We start from the raw sequence: 17274 nt of genomic DNA on the forward strand, positions 1-17274 counted from the left end.
TACACCAATATGGTTTCCATAAACACATGCAATAATAAAAGGAAATAAGGATTGGGAAAAACATTCCATAGGAGGCAGATATGATCTCTCCCAGTAGATCACGTTAATAGGTTTAGGGTTTAGAAAACCTGGTCTAAAACAATAATTGCAGGGATGGAACCAAAGTAGATTTAGGGGAATCCAAAAACTAAGCAAGGCAGATCTGATAGGCTAATATTGTGATCAAATGGCCTACTAGCATGAAGAATAAATAATACAGCAAAGTTTGAAGATCCAAAGGTCAGATATCAAGATATTGAAGAATCCTGCATTTATCAGATTTTACCAAAACCCCAACAAAAAATAGAAATCAGAAACTATAATTCGTAATTCAAATTAAAAAATTCAGAAATTTTGGAAACTGAAACTGAAAGTAGAAGCAGAAAACAGAAATCGAAGGTAGGTTCAGGAACCAGATTTTAGAAAGTAGAGTTGAACTAGGATCCGGATATTGATTAAGAAAACTGAACTTTAAACAGGGACCGAACCTAGGATTCATCAGATGAATCAATACCAAGAATAACTAGATCTGAATGGGAATTAATGCAGCTATTAATCTTGTGAACAAAATAGATATTGAAACCAAATAGACAAACCATAAAATCGCAGGTTAAGAAATTTTGACCTGTTTGCAGGAGAAAAGATAGATAAACAAGAGCGAGAACAATCGGAAATCCACCTGAATAAACCTGCTGAACCACAGCAAAAGACAACTGCTGAATCCATAGTAGTCCACTCTAGTAACACTCGAGTCTTGAATTAGCAGCCAAAGGCTTTCTACATTGCGAAATTCTTGAGTAGGGCTGTAGCCCCTTACATACTTATACAGAATACAGCTGGACAGACTCGGACTCAGAAAAGGAAAGGCTCAACAAATTTTGCACTGAAAAGGAAACATGAACTGTAATATGTACAAGAGTGGGAAGCGGAGAGAAAATAGAGAAAAAAAGGTAGGGAAGAGATAAGGGAAGGAGAGGAATTGAGATAGATAGAAAATAGGGAGATACATTGGCTTTACAGACGAAGCGATGACGTCTTGGCTTATTAGGAGGTCACTGACCTCTTCTCAAGATAAGATCTAGAGAAATAAATTATGAGTTTCCAAGTCCACCTTCATATTTCATAATATACAAGCTATTTGAAGAGTACAAATCAGTTTCTATTAAGATAACTACTATTCAACCACATTTCTCATGATGAGAGAGTCCCAACTGAACCCATTACTTCTAGTTATAAACTTATAATAACTTTTCACATAACTACTATCATGCCACATAGAATTCCCAACATTTAACTACTATTGCCTACCACAGCTGAACCCATTACTTCCAGTTATAATAACTATTCACATAACTACTATTATACCACATAGAATTCCCAACATTTAACAACTATTGCCTACTACAGCTGCCACGTGTACAATTCCCATGCAATATGGATGATGGGAGAGAGAGACAATAATCCTTGCAACGACAAAAGAGAGACATGCATGCACGTAACAACTCCTCCCTTAAAAAAGGATCTTGTCCTCAAGATCAAGTTCAGGGAATTGTTGCTTCATCCTCCCAGGTTCCCTTCTCTGGAGATAATCCTTGCCAGTTAATTAGCAATGCGTCTCCATCTCCTTGGACACTTGAAAGAGTTACACGTTGTAGATGCCGCCCGCCCATTGATCTTTTAACTAATGACACATGGAAGGTAAGATGAACTCGGGAATCTGTCGGTTGGCCGGGCTCCGACTAGGAAACTGACATAATAAGGAAAACAACTTGGAAACAGGACTGCAGTTTTAATAACCTATCCCGGCCTGACTAATAGAAGCACAATAATAATAAATTGAAGAAAATAGAGTCCTAAATAGAGCCCATTATTTCTGTTACTTGGGTGAACCAGAACTGAACTGTAGGGTCTGAAAAGAACTAGAAAACAGGTTCAAAGTTGGACCAGACCAAACCACAGGCTATGCTATGCCGGCCAGATTTCTCCTCTTTCTTCTCCTGACATGGCTGGAAATCTGCATCAAGTGCTAACCACTTACCAAGACATTAAGAATAGTAATTAAAGACGGAAACTATAAGTAGAACTCCTAATCAAATTAAAATTTCTAAAGCAAAACTCCCATAACAGATTAGTACTCTATTAGACAATTTGTTATAACTTTCCAAATATAGAATTGCAAGATCTTGCACTCACTACATAGGTAACTAAAATACCTTCCAAATGGCACAAATATCATGCAAAATAGAAAATCTGTTACCATTAAAATTTAAGCCCTAAGAAGAGAGACACAAATAACCAATCGTCAATAGTAAAATGCTCCAAAAAACCGAACTGATTAAGTTGTTTGTAACAAACAATCAAATCATACGAATTCTTCTCTATGAAGCTGCAGGCATCATACCCTACAATTGATTAGATTGCACACTCAAAGTTTTCACATCAAGATCATCATCAGTCACCACCAAACCACTCCATCCCCATGGTATTCACTATTGACACAGTAGCAAACCACAACTGACTCCATTTCGCCGAGCCAGTTGGTTTCTGTTACCAAGAAACCATATTTTGTCCATAAACACAGCCCCAATAGTGCAGGCTCCCATGAGGTCACAGGTTCAAAAAAAAAAAAAAAACACTCCTTGGATTAGCCATTTGTCAAGTTTTACATCCCAACTCAACCATATGGGTGACCATGTACTCAACTTGAACACCTTTGTGTTTTCAGCGGTTGGACCAAAGTTGTCCAAGTTAAATTTACAAATTTTTTTGGAAGCTTTTATGAAGCAGGGAACATGCATCAGAGCTAGAACTTGACTGATGGAAAATTGGCACTAGAGCAAATGTTTGAAATTTTTTACTTGCACCCCCAAAAAAGGGATAAAATTTGAACCAATTATTAGTAAGCTAATCAATGAGCACTGTCATAGCATCATTTAAACCAGCTGAACCTTCATTTTCTAGCCCTGGCATGGGCACATGCACGGTAGCAAAGCTTTCACCTATTTAATACATGTACAAGTCTATGGTGAAGTTGAGCCTAGCATCTGCATCAAGCATACCATTTTTTCATAATTTTGGCCAGTTTCCAATTGTTTGGGGCAAGTTTTTAAAATTTGTGAAAATCAATACACTGGAACGGAAAACTCCAAATGACACTGCAGAAAAATAGCTTCAGAATACAAAATCAGAAAATACACTAGAAGTAGTGTTATGTCATTATGTACTTACAGAATACAAAATCAGAAAAAAAAAAAAGCTCAATTCTTCTAAGTTAACTTTGGTCACTGTCACACATTATGCAACATTAAAATTTTTCTCTTCCCATAATAGAATGAAGTCAACCCTGTTCAGTTTTAGAGAAGAAGGAAAACAGAAAAGAAGAGAGGAGAATCGATTTGTGTTAATCTGTTATGTCTCAACAAGAGACAAACATGCTTATATTGAAAAGAATGATAAATTACAGAGGGGCCCCTGGCCTTATACAACTAACAGAAAACACATAAAATTAAATGGGGTTATGTACAAGAATACCCCTTAAACTAAACTCCTATTCTTAACACTCCTCCTCAAGCTGGGTGGTATATGTCATACATACCCAGCTTGTCCAATAAACAGTCAAAGTGATGAGTACTACGTCCTTTGGTGAAGATATCAGCCACTTGTTCATTTGTCTTCACAAATGGGGTGCAGATGGTCTTTGACTCGATCTTTTCATTAATAAAATGTCTATCAACCTCAACATGCTTAGTCCTGTCATGCTGCACTGGGTTGTGGGCAATACTTATGGCTGCCTTGTTGTCACAATATAAACTCATAGGTTCAACAGTCTCAAATCCCAATTCTTGAACAAGTCTCTTTAGCCACAAGATTTTACACACTCCGTGAGCCATGACTCTAAATTCTGCCTCAACGCTTGACCTAGCCACCACAGGTTGCTTCTTACTTCGCCAAGTAACCAGATTTTCACCAATAAAAGTATAGTACCCTGAAGTGGATCGTCGATCAGAAATAGATCCAGCCCAGTCAGCATCAGTGTATGCTTCAATCCTCAAGTGACCATTCCTAGAGAAGAGAAGGCCTTTTCCAGGACATGATTTTAAATATCTGAGGATTCTATAAACTGCATCAAGATGACCCATTTTTTGTGCATGCATAAACTGACTTATCACATCGACAGCATAGGCTATGTCAGGTTGGGTAAGGGAAAGATAGATTAGCTTGCCTACTAATCTTTGATATTTTTCAACATCTACAAGAGGTTCACCACAATCTTCTCCTAGTTTGTGGTTCTGATCAATTGGGGAGGAGACTGGCTTACACCCTAAGTACCCTGTCTCTGTAAGTAGATCAAGGACAAACTTTCTCTGACAAACATTGATCCCTTGCTTGGATCTTGAAACTTCAATCCCCAGAAAATATTTCAATGGACCAAGATCCTTGATCTCAAACTGCCGAGCCAAGTAAAGTTTAAGCTTTGAGATTTCAGCCTCGCTGTTTCCCTTGACTACAATGTCATCAACATATACAATTAGGGCTGTAATATTGCTGCCCTTCCTTTGTATAAACAAGGTGTGATCGGCTTGACTTTGGGTATATCCATTCTGTAGGATAGCTTGTCTAAACCTCTTAAACCAAGCCTTAGGAGATTGTTTAAGTCCATAAAGAGCCTTCCTAAGACGACACACTTTTCCATTGCCACTAGGATGCTTGAACCAAGGAGGGGAATGCATGTAGACTTCTTCTTCTAAGTCACCATGTAAGAAAGCATTCTTTACATCAAGCTGGTATAATGGCCAATCAAGATTTGCAGCCATTGAGAGGAGTACCCGAATGGAGTTATGCTTGGCCACTGGAGCAAAGGTTTCCTGATAATCAATGCCATACACTTCGGTATAGCCTTTAGCAACCAGCCTTGCCTTATATCTCTCCACAGTACCATTAGACTTGAACTTGACTATGAATACCCATCTGCATCCAACAGGAACTCTCCCCTTTGGGAGTTCAACAAGATCCCAAGTGTGGTTCTTCTCAAGGGCCACCATCTCCGTATTCATTGCCTCTCTCCATTTCGGATCAGCCATAACCTCTACTACATTCTTAGGTATAGAGATGGAGGAGATAGCTACTGTAAAGGCAACACCTGTAGGAGAGATAGAATCATAGGAGACAAACTTGGCAATGGGATAAGTACAAGCTCGAGTTCCTTTGCGGTGAGCAATAGGAAGATCTAAGTCTGAGGATGGAGTAGAGGAAGGTATACCTGTCTCAATGGATGGAGGCTCAGGATGAGGAGACGAAGAAGGATTTTGGCAAGTCTTCTTTATAGGAAGCCATGAAGGAGGATTTCTCTTGTCCTTTGTATAAACAAGTAGTTCCCCTTGTTCTCTGTTCACCTGTGCACTTGGAGACTCCCCCTCAACAACAGTATCCTCTGGACTTTTCTTTCCCTTGTCAAGCTGAAATGGGGAAATAGGAATGAAAGAGGAGGGTGGAAAGGATACAAACTCAGGAGTCTCTTCAACCTCACCACCACGACACTCCCCCTGAAGAGGTGACTGAAAAAAAGGAATGGTTTCAAAGAAAGAAACATCTCTGGAGATAAGCCACCGACGGGTAGGAGGGTAGTAACAGGAGTATCCCTTGGAGGTAGAGGAATACCCAAGAAAGAGGCCCTTCAAGGACTTAGGATCCAATTTAGTGCGGGTAGATTTGCTAATATGGACATAGCATATGCAACCAAAGACCCTTGGGGGAAGAGAGAAAGAAGAAGAAAGTGAGGGTAAGACCTCAAGAGGTACTTTGAAGTTCAAGACACTGGAGGGCATATGATTGATAAGAAAGACCGTAGTAAGGCATAAGACCAAAAAGTTTTTGGAACATGCATTGTAAACCAAAGGGACCGGGCTACTTCCAGCAGCTGGCGGTTTTTTCTTTCAGCAACCCCATTTTGTTGAGGGGTATCAACACAAGCCACCTGATGGATAATGGCATGGTAAAAAAAAAAGGTCTTCATACCCCCATACATATACTCTCCACCTTTATCAGAACGGACAATCTGAATACGAGTTTGGAACTGAGTATACACCAACCTATAAAAGTTTTGAAAAGCAGCATAAACATCACCCTTTTGTTTCATAAGATAAACCCAAGTAACGCGAGAGAAGTCATCAATAAAGGAGACAAAGTAGCGGAAGCCACGTAAAGAAGTAACAGGGGAAGGACCCCAAACATCAGTATGAAAAAGGTGAAAAGGGGAAACAAATCTATTACTAGAAGATGGATAAACTGTCTTACAACTTTTTGCAAAAAGACAAGGTTCACAATGAAAAACATGATTGACAAGAAAAGATGTAAATAAATGTGGCAACATTTTTTGCATAACAGAAAAAGAAGGATGTCCCAAATGCTGATGCCAAAGCAAAATATTTGCCTGTGTACGTCCGCCATGTTGCCCACACACATAAGATTGAGCTGTTGTCACAGGGGAAGCACAAGTGTCCAGAACATATAATCCATCAGTCTCACACCCACTGCCAATCACCCTCTTCGTCACCAAATCCTGAAACAGACAATGAGTTGAAAAAAAGGTGACAAAGCAATTCAAGGACTTAGTCAATTGGCTAACAGAAAGAAGATTAGTAGCAAAGTTAGGAACATGAAAGACAGACTGCAAAGGGATAAGTGGAGTAACTTGGACATCTCCCTTCCCCGAGATGGAAGAAAGAGAACCATCAGCAATTTTCACCTTATCTTTTCTCGAACAAACAGTGTAGGAATTAAAGAGCTGAGACCTACCATTCATGTGATCGGTGGCCCTCGAGTCAATGACCCAAGGAGTGGGGGCAGAAGAGGTAGAGACCTGTAGAGCAGTGGATGTAGTGGGAGCAGCAGAGGGGGATCCATCCAAGTGTGCTACAATCCAACGAAAAGCTGCTATGTCTTCTTTAGAGAGGGATGATGACTCAGACTCATGAACCCCAACATGGGCTTTAGGCCCATTCTTCTTTGGCCCTTTCTGTCCTCTAGATGCAGCAGAGGGTGGTTTCCCATGAAGATCCCAACAAAACTCCTTCTTATGCCCAGACTTGCCACAATAGTCACAGGAAAAACGGCCTTTACCAGCCCCCTTGGTGAAGGGAGGACGATCTTGTGGAGTGGATGAAACAAGAGCAGAATGCTCAACAGTGGGAGTGGTCTCCATAGCACTTCTGCGGGTCTCCTCACTCTGTAAATAACCACACACCTCCTCCAGGGAGGGAAGACTTGGTCGGCCAAGTATCTGTACCCTTATGGGTTCAAATTCAGAGTTAAGACCTCTAAGAAGGAATAGGACCCTCTCCTTCTCAAACAACTGATGCACTTTAGGCTCATCAACAGGACACAGCTAGAGATCTCTGTAGTGATCATACTCCTCCCAAAGTCCCACAACAAGGCTGTAGTACTCAGAGATACTTTTGTCACCCTGGCGCAGGCTAACAATTTGTTGGAGAAGTTGATAAACCTTTGTAGAGTCCCCCACTCTATCATAAATACGAGCCATACTATCCCAAATATCTTTGGCTGTCTCCTTACTCGTAAACCTTCTTCCAATTTCTGGCTTCATTGAAAAAATGAGCCAAGTCATCACAAGGGAGTTCTCAGTTTCCCATTTGGAGTAACCTGGATCAACAGAGGAAGGGGCTTTAAAGCTCCCAGATATATATCCCAACTTCCCCCTACTCCGAAGAATGAGCTTCATTGACCGTGACCAGTCCAAGTAATTAGTATTGTCAAGCTTGACAATGGGAAGAACATTTGGATTGTCATATGAAGGGGTAATAGGCAAGGCTACCGCAACAGTGGGGAGTTCAGATGCTTCAACAGACTTTTCACCCATTGTGGCTTCAACGCAAACAGAAAAAACACTTGGGAAAAATAACCAACAGCACCTCAAGCAAGAATAGTAGGTCCCCAAGAAGCAGCAGAAAAAAACTAGGGAAAAAACAGTCCAAAAACACTTGAAATGACTTGTAGAACTTCACACAAGCATCAAACAGCAGCGGAGTACAAAGAAACAATCTTCCTTACCAAAAAACGATAGCAGGTGGCCTAAAAAACCTCCCAAACAAAGCTCTATTGGAGAGCAAAGGCCAATCTGAACTCTGGCTGGCGGAAAAACAAGGCAGAATAGCCCAGGCCGAGATTCACTCCTGTCCCTTGGATACTTCCAAATGACTTGAGAAGACACAATGGGAAGAAATGAGACCTCCAAAAGAAACTAAAGCCCCTAGTTGCTCTCCATTTGGGTTAGAAACAAGGGAGAACTAGGTCTGAGAAGAAGCTTAGGTTTGAGTTCGAACTCCAGCAGCAGCCAAGAGGAGAACCCAACTCTTAGCCGACTAAACTCTCTTCCAACACCTTCAAACTCCAGGAACATTAAGCTCTGATACCATGTTCAGTTTTAGAGAAGAAGGAAAAAGGAGAAGAAGAGAGGAGAATCGATTTGTGTTAATCTGTTATGTCTCAACAAGAGACAAACATGCTTATATTGAAAAGAATGATAAATTACAGAGGGGCCCCTGGCCTTATACAAATAACAGAAAACACATAAAACTAAATGGGGTTATGTACAAGAATACCCCTTAAACTAAACTCCTATTCTTAACAAACCCAGCTAGCCGCAGCATTCAGTTTGCAATAAAAATACAACCTTTGTTATGCATATGAAAGGATAAAATCCTTATCTACCTGACAACATCCATGATTACTTCCCTCAGCCAACTCTATTCACTATATAAATACAAAGGTGCAGTGCTGTAAATAAGTTTCCATATTCTCGACAGATGTTAGATAAGTAAGGGGTAAGAGGCTTGAAAGCACGATTCAATCCCAGGCCTGAGGAATGCAATTAGCACGCTAGACAAAAATGTCTCCTCCGTAATGTAAGCCACATGGTTCAGACCAAGACAAAACTAGCTTCATTGCAAAAGCAAAACTGGATTAAAAAAAAGTTCAAAACAGAAATTACTAGAAGAAGCAAAGGTAGTCATTTGAACTTTGTCAGTATTACCTCAACTTGAGTTGCTGCCTTTGTACTGCACCAGGCTGTGAATGGTCCCAATCGGCTCACGTGGTCGAGGTTCAATTTGGTTCACTGAGCTCATTTTTCTTCAGTTTCTGCATTTCAACGGGTAAACATAACAACCAAGGCATATCAAACAGGAAATGTGAAGTCCTCTTAATCTCTACTTTTTCCTCTTTTCTTTCTTCACACTCATGGGAAAAAGTTCTTGAGACTCCAAAAGAACCTCATGATGCATTTGTGCCCAAAGCTTTTCAAATTGATCATGAAATTTCTCCTGAAACCAGTCCCGAATCTCTGAATGCAATTTTTGGGGATTCTCATTCCAGATCTTTCTCAACATGGCACGACTATCAATTGACCTTGAACCAGTCATTAGTTTGTTTATAAGGTTCCCCACCCGTCTTTGACCTGCTGCCTCAGGCCTCAAAATGGTAACAGCAGGGGCTGCCATGAACTTCTGTGCAGATCTTAAGCAAGGCAGTACTTGGCCTTCAAGTAAAGCATAAGCAAATACGGACACTCTATGCACACCATTACTGATCGGCAAACTATGCAATGGTAGCTGCCATAAATGGGGACCAAAGGTTGGACTCACCCAGCAAAACACTTGGTCACTTGAGGGTTCATAAAATGGTTTTGGGTCTGAAAGTGGAGTAGAGAAAATACAAAGAGACGCAGCATATTTAACAAGCCAATCTGGTTTCACACTTGTCACTCCATGCATGTATGGTCATTTTGTGTTTAGAAGTTCACTATAGACCAGAAACTCAGGAGCTGTTCGAGAAACAGATGACCAACGATGGAGGAACTCAGTTTCTTTAACCATGCAAGCTTGATATTGTGGCGCATTAGCTTTTCTATCTCCATCTGATGACACTGAAACTACTCTGATGCGCTTGGCAATCCTATCTGCCCAGCCAGCACAGATAGCTTGTCCTAAGAGCTCCTCCTCATTTAGTAATAGAGCATGCCTGTTGGAGGAAATCCTCCAAGCCTGTTCTCCATCATCAAGAGTCCCATAAGTTCACAAGAAATCCTCATGTACAACATCAACAGAGCTTTGATTAAATACCAATTGGAGTAGCTGCTTTCTTAGCTTGGACATCTCCTCCATGGTTTTCAGGTGTAATGAATTATCTTTACAGAACTCTGTTGGGTTCCCTGCATGTTCAAATGATTGCAAAGCATAAGCAATTGTCAGAGCATCACTACTAGGGTTGCAGAATTTTGCAAGGGCCAATTTCGTAATTTCTTTCAGTTTCTTCTGCCTGTGTTTCTCTTCTTTGTCCAGAATCTTTGGGGTATCAACAGTATCAGTTTTGTCATCTCTATCCAAATCAGCTGAATTATTGTGGCTTCCCTCAAACTGCATAATAAAAGGATTTGACAAGCTCAAAGCTGCGGCTGCAGCAACTGTGTAAGCAAAAACAAGATTTGCCCTTGGATAACTCTGGACTTTCTTCATAATTTGAATAACTGTAAGAAGCATCCGAGAGTGACGAGGACTCATGGGATACTTTGCCATGGCCCTTCCAAAGGGTGTAAGTCTTCCTTGACTATCAAGCGCTTCAAGAGCCGTTAAGTGACGCTCAGCTTCCACCAAGGCAGTGGCCTCAGGAGGAGTCGGAAATTGGAAATTTGCAACCTGGAGAATAGAACATGAAAGCAAGGGGGAAGAATAAGCCAATCAGAAAAATTAATAAAGATGAAATTATTGTTGCTAGGCATTGTGATAAAAACTACATGGCAAATAATTCTTCAAGATTAATAGAAGAATGCTTCAGTGGAAAATGATGCAGATTGCAAACTGCATATATTCCAGCCATACGGACCAGACAAGAACTATGGTGCAACCAAAATACAAGATGTGACAGGTGCTAACTAGATCTCCCACCCCAAATTAGAATAATTGAACCAGCTTAAACAACCCATCAATGATTAATTATTTTGACCGTCTGACTAGGTTGATCTTGACTTAGGTGATCTGCACCCAAAATCCCATGGGTGTTCACATGGATGTTTAAAATCTTCAGCATATTCCCACCCAAGATGCATAATATATGAAGCTTTTGCAAGACAACCACTGTAAAGAAACATCAAGCCTTAGAAAATGAATTAAACCCACCTTATCAATACCCATTGATTTCATGAGAAGGACAACACCATCAACAGGTATTTTGGATATTTCAGGGATAGAAAAATCAGAAAATATGTTAGTAAAAACTGCAGAAGAATAGAGATGGTAACAGTGGCCAGGCCCAGTTCTGCTTGCTCTTCCTGCACGTTGGGCAGCAGATGCCTTGCTTATCCAGTGTATCTCATATGTTTCCATACCATTGAAGGAATTGTAGTTCTTGACCTTCTCCCTTCCAGTGTCAACCACATACTTTAGGCCCGGAATAGTTAAGGAGGTTTCAGCCACATTGGTAGCTACCACTACAAGCCGCTCTCCTTCAGGAACCTTTTCAAATACCCGAAGCTGTACTGCCGCAGGTAGCATGGCATAAAGAGGCAGGACACACATTGCACTAGCACAAGGACCATCTGCCATATCACATTTTTTCGTAGAAATGGAAGTAGATTGGTTCAAACAACCTTCTGAGCCAGGATTGATGGAAGAATCCAGTTTCCCCTCAGAAGTTGGGTCAGGCACATTATTGCTAGCCAAAGCCACAAAAGCAGCCTTCAATGAGGCAAGGCTTCCAGGTTCTCCAAGAACATCAAAATGCTTACCATCTTTCTCATGATTTTCGTATTTCAGTGAACCCTCAACATCACCATCAACTTCCAACACACTATCTGTTCCCGAATCATCAGAGGAATCAAACTCTTCCTCATCAAGAACATCATGATCCTCATCACATGAACTAAATCTCTCAGTTTTCTGGTGGTCTGATGACCCATGCACCTCAAATGCTTCATTGATGTCCTTCATGTCAATTCCCTGATCAATGGTAACCACATCCAAGACAGCAGTGGCCTCACTCTCCTTCTGCTTGGAAAATTTCTCAGTCAGCTCCCTTGAAGTTTTACGTAGTTTGCGGCACAAATATTCCACTTCCCTCTGCCCAGTGGCAAAAACAAGTATTCCACCAGGTGGAAACCGCTTGTGAATGGACAAGACCTTTTTATAAGCCTGGCCCATGTAGTCCACGATCTCGGTTCATTTTGAGAAGTGAACAGTAACAGGAAATTGTCCGGTTGGAACTTCTATAACAGGTGGGTTTTCAGTAAATAGCCTCCTTTCTGAACAAAGTCCTCAACTCGCAAGGTTGCACTCATAAGTACAAGTTTTAACTGAGATACTAAATTCTCAGGACTGATTTTCACTCCCGAAAGAACCTTCTCTTGCTGCTCTCCATATAACCTCTGTCATGGAAGCATAAAATCATAAGAAACATAATTAATAAGCCAGACTGCACATAAACTTTAACTCTGCACTGTGACAACTAATAGTAGTGGTTTTAATATCTTACCTGGCGGATTTGTATGATACGGGAAAGCATTCCAATAAGTATATCAGTATTCAAGCTTCTCTCATGAGCCTCGTCCAGAACAATAACAGAATACTTCCTAAGTAAGAAATCACTCTGCAGCAGAAGAATATATTGATGTGATGATGTAAGGGGGCAGTATAATCACTTTAGTACATTTAATCTATGCCAGTTCATCAATCAGCAAAAGGAAGGAATAATCTTACACAGAATAGATAGTCATCACATAAACAAAAATGGGAGTTTAAAACAAGAAAACACCTACATAATCACAAGAGAATCCCCAATGATGTAAAAGATCAATGGACCAATAAATAGACATAATAGGGCAACGTTAAAGCATGTTTAACTGAAGATACATATAGGACCATAGGTCAATTTGAAGAACATTACAGAGGTTTCGATAGGTTCAGACACTCTAGGCTATGTACATACAGGTGAAAATTAACAAGATTTCAGTACCTAACCACATACGCCCATTTGCATTTCCACCAGAAAAAAGAAGCAGAAGCAACTCAATCAAGCAGATCATTTGAGAGGGAGAAGAATAAGAAGATAATAACTATTTCATTGCCCAGCCGTTCTGATGAGAATAATAATATCCAAGGAACTTAACACATGAAAAATATTCTCAGCAGACCTCCAAGAGAGAGAGTCCTTAACAGATCTCTGATTTTATTTTTCAGCGATCACCAATATCAATCTCTATGCAACTGACATCCTAAAACTAGTGTTTTTGGAAAACCATTGTCTCGAAAGCCACTTATTTTTAGGGTTTACAGAGTGTATTGCCACAAAAACCTGCCTACAGAAAGAAAGCCCAGAAAACAATCATAGGAGTTACCAATGAAGCTCTCAGGGAAGTTATGAACCTCAAATTTCATGACATAAACATATCCCTTGAGATGTTAATGCACAACAGTAAAAAGCCAGGGAACAACAGTTTTTCCGCTAACTCCATTCCATAATTCTTTGTTGCTTCAACGAGAAAAACAGCATCCAAAAACAAACCTTTTTGCCCAGGTGGAATCTCAATTTCATTCTCACCAAGCACCTTTGTTTCTACATACAAGGCACTTGTTCTCCATCTTAATACCCAAAACATAAGGATCAAAATCAAGGATGACAAACTCAACAATCGATTCTGCTTTTCTGACTCAAGCAAGCTCAAAAAATTGCTCTATCAAGCCCAAAAATGAATGTGATGGCATAGGAAATCAGATTCCTGAAAAACAGAAACTTCCCAACTAAGATCTCCACTTGAAATTGTTGCTCCTGAATTTTTGTAAAACCCCACAACCAGAGCTTCAATCAATTGTCAAGAGCATTAGCATCACTTGAACCGGTCCTATGACTCCCACATAAGTTCAAGATGCAAAATAATATATCTGAGCAGAAAAAAATACATGGAAGGTGAACAATATTATCTCTTCCTCGTCCATAAGCAAGCTTAAGTTCCCTTAATTTATATACATACATATATACAAGTTTCCTCAATAAAAAAAGGAAAAACGAAATGATATAAAACAAGTTCTCAAAATGACAGTCAAATGAACATGTGTTGCTGAAGAACCTGCACTTCTCGAAGCAAAATTCCATCTGTCATGAACTTGATGGAGCAATGGTCCCCGATCTTCTTGTCATGTCTAACTTGAAACCCAACCTCCTTCCCTAGACGGAGACCTAGCTCAAATGCCACTCGCTTGGCCGTGGCAAGGACTGCAACATGACGTGGTTGGGTGACACCGATTATGCTACTTTTTGAGCCAGACTTATTCAAACCAAAGCCAGCTTCATAAAGGAACTGCACAGTATCAATGAGAAAGCTGAACTTAGGGCACAATTAAGGCTAAGTTTTTCTTTTTTAAAAGAAAAGAAAAATTTAGCCAAGAATTCCAGTTAGTAAAATATGAAAAGCATTCAATCCAAGCGCACCTGAGGAACTTGAGTAGTTTTACCACACCCAGTCTCTCCACATATAATAAGAGCGAAATTTTCATTTATAGCCTCCATTATCTCCTGCTCCATCATCACTATTGGAAGATCCTTTCTTTTGCTTTCAACTTCATTTGGTCTTGATACATGGACTACAGTTGGGGTGCTAATAGGTCTCTGGGTAGCAGAATCTACAAGGATACTAGAACCATGTGAATCTGGTTTTGGGCCATTCCTCTCTCCATCCTGGTTCACATCAAACAACACAGTTCACATCTTTCAATAAGAGCTAAGCATCACAAGCATCAAGTCCCATTTATGAAAGCAACATTCATTCACTAAAAGTTTGATCAACATTATAGGTACCAGCAGTTTGGTGCTTTTTATCTCATCACGATTGCATGGTGGTAGCAAAGAATTCTTCCCATTGTGCTGAATGTCTCTGCCATCATCCTCATCAGTGAATCCCTTAGCAGGTATGGCAGTATCAGAAAAAAACTCTGTACCTAGTGAGCTGCAACAAGTTGGATCTTGACAAGCATCCAGAGACCTATAAATATTATTAAGACCTCTGTTCGGCATCACTGGACACTGCAAATCATCCTTACTGAGCTCCTGATTTTAGTGGCCTTCATCAAAATCAGATTTGCTTTGACAGCAAGCTTTGACATCACTCCTTTTCTTTGAGGGTCGCTCATCCTGGGCAACTTCTAACCCCGCCTTAGAAAACTCTACAGCCCTTCTACGTTTCTCCTTCATAGTTTCAACCTATGCATGTTCATTGAGTAAAATAAGATTCAAATCCCCTCATAATTTGAAAAAAATAAAATGTTAGGGAAAAAGTTGCCAACATGCCATTGACCCAATGACCTTATAAAAACACAACCTTGTTCTACCACGTGGAAGAGTAATGTGGCAATTCTGATAGTTAGATATCTAGGTAATGCCGTGGATTGGATCTGTGTCAAATGTCAGACACAAATTCAATCAAATGCCCCATATATAGGCAGACTCTTCCCATCTATGTTCATGCACCCTCTTGGCAGTCCTAAAGCTCTCAAATCTCGATAATGACACGTAGATATATCGTAATGGTCTAAAACTTCAGACATGGTTAGACGTTGAGGTCAACAGTATGTCTCCCAAATTTTAGCCATAAGCAAACTGACACGTGGAAGACAGTTATTGAAGGCATGGTGGAGAACAAACCAGAACTAGGCATGGCAAGTCCTGGTTCTCTAAATGTTATTTGATGGTACAAACCTAACCAATATTCCCCGAAGATTGCAGAAGTGAATATGCATCCTCTTGGATCTTGTACTTCCTGAAAATGTAAATTGCTCACAATTATTAATCATGCATTCTGTGCATCTCTCTTTGGAAAAGCATGCAAATCCAACTAATGATTTTTTAGAAGGAAATAGAACAAAATTTTCATACTTCAAGATTCTCATGCTGGAAGACAACAAGGCCGCTTTCTCTTTCTCCTCCTGCACATAAAGAAAATAATTCATTCCAAAATCTAATGGGCATGGTTGCCTAATAGAACAGGCAGAGAGATGCATACCTCCAATTTCTTCAGCTTTCTTTTCTGGGATTTGCTCATTGTTGTTTTTTTCTTCACATCTGAGTTTAGCATTTTGCAACCAATACAAGGAAATCCAATAATCGTGAAGCATATAAAGTAATAGAGAGCCTATTACAGCATTACAAATTTACAATAACATTTTAGTTTAGCTAGTGTTTTTACCTGACTTGTCCCATTTGTTTTCTTCTTTTTCTTTTCCAGCAAGATGATCGCATTGCTATCATCACCTTTGGAACTACAAAACATAACCCAGAGAGAGAGATAAGTTTAATTTTTTTATTTTTTTAAAAGAATGTCTGCTTGGCTAAAAATATGTTTGGAACCCCCTAAAATAGCATAGGTAATTTCTTCAGGAATTCATGTGCCTATGCATCTAAAACCTTCCAAACATGGAGTGACCCACAAAGCTAAGGTATATGCAACCCAATCTTACAAGGATTGCTTCAAAGGGAAAACGATCATGTAAGGTGATGATGCAATGTAAATATAAAAGATTCATTATATCTGCAGGTGATCTTTTTCATTTCATCAATAAAATAAGTTAATTGATTTGTAATCAAATGACACATTTGCAGGTGATATTTCATTCCATAAAGAAATTAAGTTGTTGAAACCAAAACACACAAATTTTGCTTAAGATCAAACTGTGAACAACAAGTGTTTTACCTCCATGAATCTTGAAACGCTTCTTTATGTTGGAAAAATATCTGATCCGCAACCAAAGACTGTTCCAAATTGTTATGACACGATCTCATCCTCTCCTCTCTAACTCAACTCTGCATTGGCACTCAAGTAATAGTGAGCAGGATCATAATGCATAGTGGAGCAGGCCAACAAAAAATCTGCTAGGGGCAAACTGGCAGCAATTTTGGATAAACAACTTATACAAATAATGTATCAAAACCAGGTAGTGCATTATCATTACATCTCACGATAACATGTTCATTATCATGCAAGAGCATAGTCACCAACATAAGAAGGACAATCAACAACAACAACAACAACTCAGCCTTATCCCAACTAAATGGGTCAGCTACATGGATCCTTGCCCTCGAATCAGCTCTATTCAAGGTCATCCTTGATATAAGGCCTGTCTTTCCTCACCACTTCTCCTAAGGTCATTTTAGGTCTGCCCTGGCTCTTTTAGTTCCTTC

The 17274-nt window shown here is 39.9% G+C and overlaps 1 pseudogene; it reads right to left on the reverse strand.

Moving 5' to 3' along the window:
* Positions 1-8693: 8693 nt before the first annotated feature.
* On the reverse strand, positions 8694-16942 carry LOC122639396 (annotated as a pseudogene).
* Positions 16943-17274: the final 332 nt, after the last annotated feature.

This window comes from Telopea speciosissima, chromosome 1, assembly GCF_018873765.1.
Source record: "Telopea speciosissima isolate NSW1024214 ecotype Mountain lineage chromosome 1, Tspe_v1, whole genome shotgun sequence".
Taxonomy (NCBI): Eukaryota; Viridiplantae; Streptophyta; class Magnoliopsida; order Proteales; family Proteaceae; genus Telopea; species Telopea speciosissima.